Below are 11,962 nucleotides of genomic sequence, written 5' to 3' on the forward strand. Positions count from 1 at the left end.
CTTCATTAAATAACAACATAGGTTTATGGCCCCTCCGTGGGATTTTCTGAGTCTGGGGTGTTTGCACATGTCCACCCAACAATAAGGTCCCATCTGGATATGGAAGAAGAACATCTGTCCGAAGCCAAAGCCCCCGAGCCTGAAGTCCTTCAGGGGATCCTGCTTAGGAAATGCTGCTGGATTTATGTTCCTGGAAATGAAGCTCAAGTTCTCCAAAAACTCCCATGTGTCAGACAGGGACATTTGGCTCTGATGGGAGGTCAGTAGCAGGCACCCTCCAACACAGCTTGTGCTGATTAGGGGGATCTCAGTGTGAGGTCCTGGGATACTCATCTCCAGGGAGCCACTGTCACCAGCTCCCTGGGGCCCTGGTTCCCAGCTCCCCTTCATAGTCTCCCTGTGATATATCTCTTTCACCCCAGAAGCTTGGCTTCTGGTGCCAGACATGGAGGAATTTCCTCTCCCCAGAACAGGGAGCCGAAGAAGGAAGCAGGGATGTATACTGCCTGATAAATAACAAAATTCTCTTGAGTCCACCCAGTCCTCGCTGAAACTGACACAGCCTTCTTCAATTCATTTATTTTTGTTTCCATAGCATTTCCTGGCAATTGTCAGGAATTTATAGCAAAATTCTGGGAAACGAGGAGGGTGGATTCCATTGGATCCTGGTGTGTCTGAAGTGGAGAAATCTTATGCAGCCACATCTGTGGGAGGCCCTGGTCCTCATGCCAGCCAGGGAGCAGGGCATCATACAGAACACTCAAATGACTTTGCTGGCTTTAGTATGCCTTTCAAAACAGGTTTCAGAAAAATGTTCTGAAAATAACATTGTGAATAAATGAGCTCTGTTGTTCAAAAGAGATATAGAGGGCATGCAGACATTGCAACTGAGAAAAGGAAATCTATCTTGTTTATGGGCACAGGCTAGAAAATAGAGGCTATGGCAACACTTGATGGTCCCTGGGTCTAGGACCCCCAGTCAGGAGAGGTGGGGGAGTGGCCTCAGCACTTGAGATAAGTCCTAGTGGGCAAATAGCTCACTATGCAGAAAAGGGCCATGGCAGTTGAAGAGAGGGGAGCCTTACATCTATTAAGAACAGTGGCTTCTAGGAAGAGACAAACTATCTCCACCTAGAAAGTTGGGCAGGAATGGGAGGATATGGTGAGTGCTGGACAGTCCTTTCACATAAGTGTCAAGAACCTCACTCAGGGTTAATGTCTGGAAGTCTTGTAGCCATGCACACAGTCCCTCTCAAGGGCTGACTTCTCTTCCTCTGTGTAACTTTTCACTGAAGTGGAAATTTAAGAGTTCTTAGGAAAGTCAGTTGTGTTGGATGGTGTTTTGCTGGGGTAAACATGTGAAAGAGTGTTTTGTTGAAGTGGACACAGGTGAAAGGCTAAGGCAGACGCATGAAGGAACGTTTCAGTGAAGCAGACACAGGGGAGAGGATGTTCTGTAAAGCAAGTATGTTAAAGGACATGAGATGAAGGATTTTTTTGCTAAAGACAAATATGTATAGGTTTGCCTTACACTGCGTAGCTGAGCTACATTTGTCGGGACTCCATAGAGAGAAAAGTACCAAAACATCTTCTGGTTGGTGTGCTGTGTTTTGTTTTGTTTTGCTGCTTCGGTGGATTCGGGCTGATTGGTAGAGTGGTGTCAGCTGAGACAGATGCATGTGCTGAGACAAGACCCATGGAGGGTGCGAGATGTTTGGAGGGATAGAAATAGGTCTGGATGGAGGCTGAGCTTGGCTTTCTTACAGTTAGCTGTGGAACACTTGTTGATCTCCGCTGATCTTCATTTAGCTGAGAGAGGCACAGCTGAGAACTTTTCCTGGGGTTCCTATTGGCCCTGGCCCATCCTGTTGACTAGTGCCGAGGCTGAGGCGTGGCTGTCTCTGCTAGGTGGTAACATTGCTGCTGATTTGTGTGTGTTATCCTGACATTATCAAATTGGACTACTGATATACCTGTGAAGTGTTTGTGAGTGGATAGAGTTGCCGTTGCTAACTGTGAACTGAGCTGCCAATTTCCAGAGATCACAGCCAGGAATTCCTCCAAAGAACCCTTTCTAAACAGGTCCATTTCCATGTTTCCTTTCTTTTCCACTACTTCTGGTAGATGGTGGGCTAAAAGGGTGATTAAAATATTTAAAAACCATCATTAAAGGTATGATTTTAAAAAATTAAAGGTACTTAACACTGTGGGCCAAAATGCCTGCCAGGGGCAGTATTAGGGGGAAAGGTTTATTTGCATTTAGGTTTCTAAGAAAGTAGAGAAGACAATCCAGGAACCAAGATTAACCATAACCTTCAAAGATTTGGTCTAGTGATTAATTCCTCCAGCCAGGTTCCACATTCTAAAATCCCAGATGTCTTCAAAACAGAGCTATAAGCCAGGAACTCAGCTTTCAGTACAAAAGCCAGAATAGGATCTTCCAAATTCCAATTCATCTGGAATACCTCGGCCCCCTAGACTTCTGATGTGATTGTGCTAGACTGGACCTGTTAAGAAGTGACTAGGAGTTGGGAAATTGCTCAGGGATGGAGCACAGGTATGGCATGTATAACACCCTGGGTTCCACACTGAGCATCCCCAGAAGTAACTTTGATAATTAAAAACCATAAATATTGAAGATCTCTGCAGAATAGATCTTTATCTGATCTTATGTCCTTATCAAATGAGATCATACACACAAGGAGAGGGAGGAGAGGGGAGGGAAAAGGGGAGGGGAGGGGAAAGGGGAGAGGAGTGGGGAGAGGGGAGGGGAGAGGAGACACAGAGACAGAGACAGAGACAGAGACAGAGAAAGGCAACTGTATAAAGGCAGAATATCAAAGCCTTGCAGACCCCCCTCAAGCAAGTAGAACTGAGACTTGCCTGTGTCTGTCCTGTGAGGAAACTGCCTGCCTGTCTAGTCATGGTCTTCAAATAGGTCATCTATCAAGAAGGCTATATTCCCCTGGTACCAGTAGGTTTTGAGAAACTAGATCTAGGACCCATGTGTCTGTACTGGAGACTAAGACACACAGACCCATGGAGGAAGTTTATGGACACAACCCAACTCTTCTAAGAAAAGAACCAAGCAGTTGTCACAGAATGTCAAAACTGGGCAGTGATGTGGACTGAACAATACCCTGCACTTCTGCCATAATGCCACTTCACCCAATGGTCACATTCAGGCTGACCCCACTGATCCCCATCCCTATGAGACTAGTGCTGGGACAGAGCAGAAGCCCCCGGTAATGGACAGAAAGCCATCTGTCTTCTCACAGAGCAGTAAGGGTGGTAACATGAGGAGGCTTTTCTGCTTCCTGATAGGAAAGGGTCAGGCAAGCACTCTGGAGCAAACTTCTATTCAGCTTTGTGAAGAAAAGGGAGGTTGGGCATAAAAATAGGAGAGGGGAACAAGCAGGGTAGTTTGAGGGACTAAGGATGCTCATAGCTGCTCACTTAAAAGACGAAGAGTGTTTCACCTTCCAGGATGCACAGGGAATCATCCCACAGCAGAAATTACCATCCATTCCCCGCACATTTCTGCCTGTTCCTGCTGCATGCCAGCTCACTATGGCCATGAGCAGCTAGCTAGTCTTCCTAGATAGAAGGGTCACATGCCTGCCTATGTTCCCCAAGTCATTCATTGAGAAAGGATCCACATGACACACTAAATATCTTCTGCAAATGTCAGATTTCGTACCTCAGTCCTTCCAATAGGTTGATGGTGGTGGGTTTGGGGACCACTGCTGCTGTGTGGCCGCCAGAAAGCACCACTTAAAACTCAGCTTTTACTAAACAGTGACCTCATTTATCACAAATGATTGCAGCTCATGGAGCATGGGTTCAGGTTACTCCAAATGACAGGTTCATCTATAGAAGTGGTTACTTGAGCTTTTACAGTCACTGAGCAAAAGAAAGCCATGAATGACCACATTTGCCAAATACAAAGGTATTAAATCAAGCCTGCAGGTTGCTGAAAAGCAAGTAATCAGCCCTATATGTTTTAGATACTAACATACAGAATTCCTGTCTGGGGGTTTATAGAAGCTACATCTGACAAATTGATGGTCATGAGACCATCTAGTCATGATACAGATGTTGGTAGCTATAGGTCTTAAAGGGAACTAAAGATAAATGAGAGTAATTCTGGGTCTCCATGTGCCCAATCCCTCTTTCCACAGTCATGAAATCTCAGCAGTCAACTCATCTTTTGATCTCCAACACCAATATGGTTCCTTCGGAGAATTTGTACACAGAGCAACAGGCTAATTCTTAAGGTCAACACACCAAGGGTTCCCAAGGATAGGCACCCTCAAGCTGGGACTAGACAGTGTGGGGCACTGGGTCATGAGCACTGTCAAGCATCGGAACCACAGACAGGGCCAACTTCCTAAGCAGTAGTGATTGCTACAGATAAAGGCTTCTGGAGGACAGGGCCCACATCTTTGTTCAGCCTCCATCTTTATTTTCCACACAAGCCCTTCATAGATCACATGAGCAAGTATCATGCACAGCTCCATGATGTGTCATTTTTTTGTTGCCTTCCCGGAGGAGGCGGGGCATCTGATAGAAAATCCAGGCTAGGCAAGGCCCAGGACAACTGGTCAGACCCTTGGCCACAATGAACCCCTGTTTCCTTGGCTTTTAAAGAGTTCATAAACAAAACCAAATAAATCTTATCCTGGAACACAAATTATCTTATTTTAAGAATTTCTGCCTAAACGCCAGTCAAGGGCCTCCTAGGAGGTAGAGTGAGAGCCCTATACTTGATTTTAACTCTAAACATTGCTGTTGTCTGGTGGAATCACAGCTTGTTACAAGGACATATTTTTATTGTAGTTTACAAATGCCTTAGCTCACCTCTTCCATCCCCCCCAACAATGGCAGTGTGTTCCATGGTTGCCCTCACATCTCCAATGAGACATCCCAAGCTTGGTGACATAGAGGAGATTCCCAAGGGCTGTGTAACCAATTAAGAATTAAATACTGGCTCCATTTAACCCCAGTGTTACTCCCTGCACTCTGCCAAAAAAAGAGAGGCACACCTTTCTTAAATAGCGTAGCTTGAAAGCATCATTTTGCATTTCATGGTCTTGCAGGGCTCCTCCTCAAGGTGTTAAGTTGTGACAGGCCCAGTGCCTATTAATAGCTATTGGTGATGTGTGTGCTGGCACTCACACATGGTTTCCAAGGGGGCAGGTGGAGGAACAAAGAATGCAGGAGGTTTGGGAGAGGCATTTAAGTTCAAGGAGAATTCCACAGCCTGAGGTGGCTGCTCTGGTATACTTGGGACTTCCATCTATAGGCAGAGAGACGCAGAAAGAGCCTGGGACTCAAAAGGGCTATGACCCCTTGGGGGGGTGTCTCACATCAGATCATCTGCATGTGCTGTCACCTGCTTACAAGATGATGCATAATGGTAACAAAGAGACAAGCAGCACTGACCTACTATGAGCCCAGCTCTGTGTCAGCAGAAACCAAATGCTGTTGTTTGGTCACTGAATGTCTCTAGCTAGGAAGCAAGGCCTGATGGGAGGTTCTGGGTCACTATAGAATCATTTGAAAAGGATCATGGGATCTTAGTCTCTTCAGCTGTGTCCAGTGAGAACATGGTTGAGCCAGGAGGTTTCTCAGGGGTGACATCTGAGAGGGAAGTTCAACAAAGGTACCATAAGGGTAAAGAGGTAGGAGCAAGACACCTTGCTGAGGGAGATGTCTGAGTGGGGAAGCAGCCGCTATCTGAGCGTCAAGGGGGGAGAAGGTGATGGTAAGGTATACAGAGAGAGGGGAGAAGCCCTGGGCTCACTGGATTCCTCACTCTGAGAATTTCCCATGCGTGAATCTGCCACAGGTACCTTAGCACAGACCTGAAAGTAATGGATTAACTGACTATGGACATGTGCTTTAGGAAAAAAAAAGCTGTCCTTACTTGTCGATAGCCTTATATGTTGATGTGTTACACTACAGTAAAATGAATTTAGCTAACACATAAATGATGTTATTTGCCTAAATTTCCTCTTAGTTCAGCAATCTGTGATCAGAGTGCTATGAGAGTAAATGTGACACCAGAGATCACCAGAGACCTCAATATCTTTTTCAGGAGACCTGAATGAAGTCACTGCACCCTCGTGGTGAGGAGCCCACTGTGCCCAGGGCTTCTCCTCTTTGCATGTGTAGATGGTCTTATCTTCTCACAACCCTTCTTGACCCTTCGATAACTGCTGCTTCCCCACCTCAACTCCATGCCTCAGCAGGTCCAGCATGGCCGTGGGTAAAATTGAACAAAGCTCTGGAGAGAAGATGTCACTGGGGACTTACGAGTTGTCTTTGGGAGAGGGTTCAAAATTATGAATGCAAGCATAGGCTCAGGATCCTCAAAAAAAAAGAGGAACCAACTATGTTAAACATCACTGACCTTCTAATAACCTCTATGGATAGACAGGGAGCACAGTCAAGCCCCACCCCCTCCAGCTTCTTCACTTCAGAGACAGAATGGTAAGCAAAACCCAGCTATATCACAGTGGTTCTCACTTTGTGAGTTATGACCCCTTTGGAGGTCACATATCAGATTACCTGCATGTGCTATCACATATTTACATTAGGATTCATAACAGTAGTAAAATTACAGTTATGAAGTAGCAGCAACATAATTTTATGGTTGAGGGGTCACTAAAATGTGGGGAACTCTACTAAAGGGTCAGAGCAGTAGGAAGGTTGAAAACCACTAAATAGAGGGGTGCAAGTCAGGGAGTAAGACTGTGAGGCCCCAGCACAGGTGGTCAGAGGAGCTGGGGTACAGACATGGGCACAGAGTCCAGAGAGCAGAGCGGCACGCAGGACATGGCAGAGTCTCAGAGGCTTGCTAACCTCTAAGAGGAAGCATGTTAGGTGAATATGGGAGCTAGATAGAGGGGGCTAAAATCACAGACACCCCCACACCTCAGTGGAAGTGAGAAGATTCACAGGTCTTAGAGACCATGGTAAAGCCCTCTTGGTGGAATGGATTTTACCCTTCTACAGGGTTAAAGGATAAACTTAGTCTCCTTAAACTTCTAATGAGTAGATTCAGCATGCAGTGATTCACGGGCAGACAGTGCCAGACCACAAACTGCTTGGTGTTCTACTGGGGGTGTGTGTGGGGGTGCTATACTGAGAAACTTTTATAAGGTGTTCTGGGAAACCAGACAGAGAAAAATTTTGATGAGCCTAAGTGGAAAGTTCCTAAAGGTTATTGACAGGTCCTATAGGTTGAGCTGACGTTTCCTCTTAGCGTTCTCAGTGAACTAATTGATCTTTGGTTAGTAACATAAGGAACCAGGGCCCTAGGCTTGCCTCCCCCTAACAGCCTCCCCATTATCCTAGCAACTGTATCCTGTATATAATTTGTGAGCATGAGCATGTAAGGGCCCCAAACCAAAGGCATGCTCATCCTTAGTCTCTCACCTTCCCTCCCTGGAAGGTACTCATGAAAGGTTTCTTTATGCAAAGTAGAGAACATGAAAAATATGGTTTGGGAATCTCTTTCTTTGTTTCAACACTGAAATAGAAACCACTTAATTTAGAAATTGTCGCTGCAGGCAGTTTTACACCAGGCACATTGCTAGAGACATTTAAAGGCATTATCTCAGGCTGACAGAATTGTGCTTGCTCAGGTGTCTATCCAGAGAGCAACCCTAAGCATTCTGCAGTATGTACCGCAAACAGTGATTTTTATCCGGCATCTCTCCAGATAAATGGTAAATTCTAAAGATACAGCAAGAGACTGGATTGAGTGAAAGCGTCAGAATTCTAAGAGGTAGACAGGCTGTGGACATGGAGGTCTGGGCACATTAGGAGCCACTCAAGCATGGGCCTTGGTCAGGTAAAGAAAAGAAGTGAGGATAAAGTTTTCTAATCTGACTCAGTGGATGGGGTGTGAACATTCAGCATCTCTGGTTTCAAAGCTAAGTGTAGTTGTTTTCTGATTCCTTTTTTTTCCCCCTTATTCATTCATGTAAAAATATGTTTCTGGAAGCAAAACTGGATAGCAGCACTAGTGGTAGCCATAGGTTAGCCCCTGCTGAGGAGCCCACACTCTAGAGACCATGTACAGCTTGTCCAAGAAGGTCATGCATGTTCTGTGGAGACTGTCAGTGGACAGGAAAGAAGGCTCCAGTCTGTGGAACTCAGCAGTGGACAAAAGGAAAGCTCTGGGTGTAAGAAGGTGATGTTGGGCTCAGCCTTGCTTGTGAGTGTGTGTGCACGCGTATGTCAATATTAGGAAATGAAGCCGGTGATAAAACAGGACAACAAAGGCACTGGAAAGAAGAAACGTATACCGGAACCAGGAATCAAGCCCAGAATTGTCACAGAGCAGGTGAGAATTTTGAAAACAAGTGCAATCTAAGTGAGGGAGAAACCCTGGACTGTGGGACTTCAGCCCTGGACACACAGGAGATGCCTCGGCAGCAGTAGACGCCTGCTCCCAGAGAGCGCCTTTGACAAGGACATGGAAGGCATACCAAGCTCAGTGTGGCCCCTTGGCCACTGAATGGATGTTACAAAGCCTTTAAGAGTTGAGGAGCAGCAGGGTATCCAGCTCCAGAAAGGCATGAGGCCAGAGCAGATGCCAGGCCCTCCCTTGGAGGGTGCATGCAGTCTCACTGTGCTAGAAGCTTCTCTCCTAGGAACTGCACCCTTAAGATCCTCTGCACAGACGAGTCACATTCAAGTCAGCACAAGTTTGACAGAAACCAGTGTGTGTGATGCACATCGCCACAAAAATAATTCACTTGAAATTTGAATTAAGATTAATATCTTCAAAAGGATTTGAGAGGAGAGGCTGCGCTCTCTCTCTCTCTCTCTCTCTCTCTCTCTCTCTCTCTCTCTCTCTCTCTCTCACACACACACACACACACACACACACACACACTCACTCACTTACACTCATGTGGAAATTAGATACAAAATTCCAATAGAGAAAAGTGTCTCCCAGCAGAGAAACTTAGGAGCCTTGGTGTGAAAGAGCTGCCCCATGCCAACATCATCTAACTCTGAGACAGGGGCTTCAGGTCCCACAGGGTTGTATCTCCCAGATGCCTACCAAGACCTTCCTCAGCCTCAGGGGCCTCTGCATCTGAGCTGCAGGAAAACCTTCCCTCGCCTGGGGTTCTGCCTTCCTGAGGTAGTCCATGCCTGATAAGAGCAAGCAACTGTGCAAAGGCTCCTCCCTCACGCGTTTACTGTCTCTCTAAGGCTATGGAGTAGGGTAGATTGACCCTTCCCATTTCCGAGGCCTTCCCTCTCAGCCATCATAGACCCTGTGTGCATGGAAGTACCCAGTCAGAATTCACATTCCATCTAACTTGTAACAGATACTTGGAAATAAGGAGACTAGCTGGTGTCAAAGAAACAGAGAAATTCCCAGAAGTGTCTGGGAAGGCTAGTATATTCATATGAGAATGAAAATAAAGCTAGTTCAAAAAGTCATAGCACCATTAATTATGGAACCCACAAGGTAAATGGTTGTGAGCTTACTATTGTTAACACAACCATCAGTCCTGTGAAGAAGGGAGGTGTGGAATGGAATGATGGGGGCTGTTTTACACAGATGAGGACTAAGGAAACATGATATAACAGAACCTCTGTAAAAGAATTACTCAAAATTTGGGACTGGATGTGTGGCTCAGATGGTAGAGTGACTGCCTAGAATACTTGAAGCATCCTATATACTTGGTATGGTGGTACATTCCTGTGATTCCAGCACTGAGAAAGTGAAGGCAGGAGGGCCAATAGTTCGTGGTCATTCTCCAATATATAGGAATTTCAAGGCTAGATATAATATATGAAGCTGCCTCAAAGAAATTTTGGCAATTATAATCCAACAAAATAGAATTTTTAAACCTCCAAAGAGGATGGCAGGTCCAAAGCCTTGATAAAAAGCAGATGGATAAAGATACTGTATCTCTGTACAATTTCCATTGCACAATGGAGAAAAGAGAATCTGGAAGGAAATCCAGACAATAAAATGTGAAGCTCCTAAAGAAAACTTTGGGGAGAAGTGGGGAAATTGGGGTAAGGAAGGGAGGAGTCAGGATAGAGGACACAGTGTATGAGAGAAGAAAAAGCCTTAAGCTTAGGTCCACAGAAAGGAAGAGATAAAGAAAGAGAGGACTTCCTTTATGTCCTTCAGATCACGGTCAAGGTCATCATACGGGGCAGAGATAGCACTTATGTATTTACTGTGTATTAGACAGGTAATTGTATAAAGGGCAATAGGCTGTGAAGAAAAGAGAAAATGTATGAAAGACAATCAGGTTAGGTAGGGTGTACTCTATTACTGAAGAGAGCCCAGAATCATAGAGTAAATTAAGGGGACCCAAGCAAAAGGACCAACATAAGGTCAGGTATGAGTGTCTCTTGGGAGCATATCTGAAGTTGAAGTCTTCAGTGGAGAGGAAGATTTCTTTCTGGCATTGTCACCTGCAGATGATTGTCACTAGGACAGAATGGCTGGGCACATTTTTTTATACCCCAGCTTCCCTCTTCCTATGGCTTCTCTTTCTGTACTACCCCCCAAATCAGCAAGACAATTCCAGTGTGGTGTCCCTGATCACTTGGCTGACTCATGTTGAGCTGAGAAACTTTATGGCAAGTCAGGAAATCCCAAATCTCTGAGAGACAGACCACAAGTAACGCCTCTGCTTCTAATACAAAAATTACAGAGGCGGAATTCTGGAGAAATGCCAATCTCGGTGATTATGAAACTGCTTTTAGAGAGTCGTCCCGGGGTTTTTGTTTCTTTTAGCCAAACTTGGATTAGAGGAAATCCCAACACCCAGCAACAGTAGGTGGCATGCATTTAGTGTTCTTAACATCTCTTGTGTTATTTTAAACTCATACAAAGCCCATAAAATGGTGCAGATGCTTAAGGAGAAATGCTGTGTGCCAGTATTATCAATATTCCATATTTGCTGTGCCAGTCAGGACCCTGAAGGAAATAACCAATACAAATGGGTTCACATGACTGTAAGGCTGGTAAGTCCATGTTTTCAGTAAGTAGGGATGAGCTATGGCTACATGGCAAATCCAAAGACAGTCAAAGGATGATGTTTCCATCCAACCTTCATGCAGGAGAAGTTTCCTCTCACTCAGTCTTTTCCAGTCTGTCTCCAGCAGGTTTTCTAAGACTTCTCCATGGAAAGGGCTCTTCACTCAGTCCACTGATTCAGATCTGAACTTATGCAGAAATGCCTTTAAGAGCCACAACCAGAATGATGCTTGACTAAATATCTTGATAGTCTGAAGACCAGTCAAGTTGACACGTTAAATTAACTTGTGTATGTACAACAGAAATTATTTGCTTTTTCAGTAGGAAGAAACTAATTGTCTCTGAACTACATGGAACTGACTACTATAACATCCTTACCTGCTGACTGTGTGATAGCAAACAGACCAATGTAAGCAGGTACCTGACATCACAGACGGAAACAGAGATTATACTGAGGCTTCTGATCATCACTATTATGCTGACTAATCGAGAGAAGAGGTAGACAGAATTAGCTCAACAGAAGGTAAAAGTTAGCAGATTTTTAACATATCAAACTAGAATTCAGAGATTAGGAGGTTTATAGGTGATCATAAGGGCTGGCTCAAGCTGGCTGAAGTTGAGTGGCAGAACATCTAGAAGCTGTGCGTTGCACTTGAAAATTACATGGGGGCATGGCCAGGGAGAGGGCTCCAGTCATCCAGCACTTTTCTTGCCCGAGGAGGGGTGTCCACCCAGGAGGGGTCTCAAGGCCTGAGCTGGCAGGAGATCTATCTTTGCTCCAGTTCACCCAGGCTCCAGTCTGCACTGGTGAGAGTGTGGACTGCAGAAGCTACACAGCTTTGGGACAGACAGAAGCAACCTAACTTCTGGGACAGACCCTGTTTCAGACCCCAGAAATTTGGGCACCTTCCTAGCCAGAGGAAAGGTGGCCAC

This window comes from Mus pahari, chromosome 13 (genome assembly GCF_900095145.1).
Source record: "Mus pahari chromosome 13, PAHARI_EIJ_v1.1, whole genome shotgun sequence".
Taxonomy (NCBI): Eukaryota; Metazoa; Chordata; class Mammalia; order Rodentia; family Muridae; genus Mus; species Mus pahari.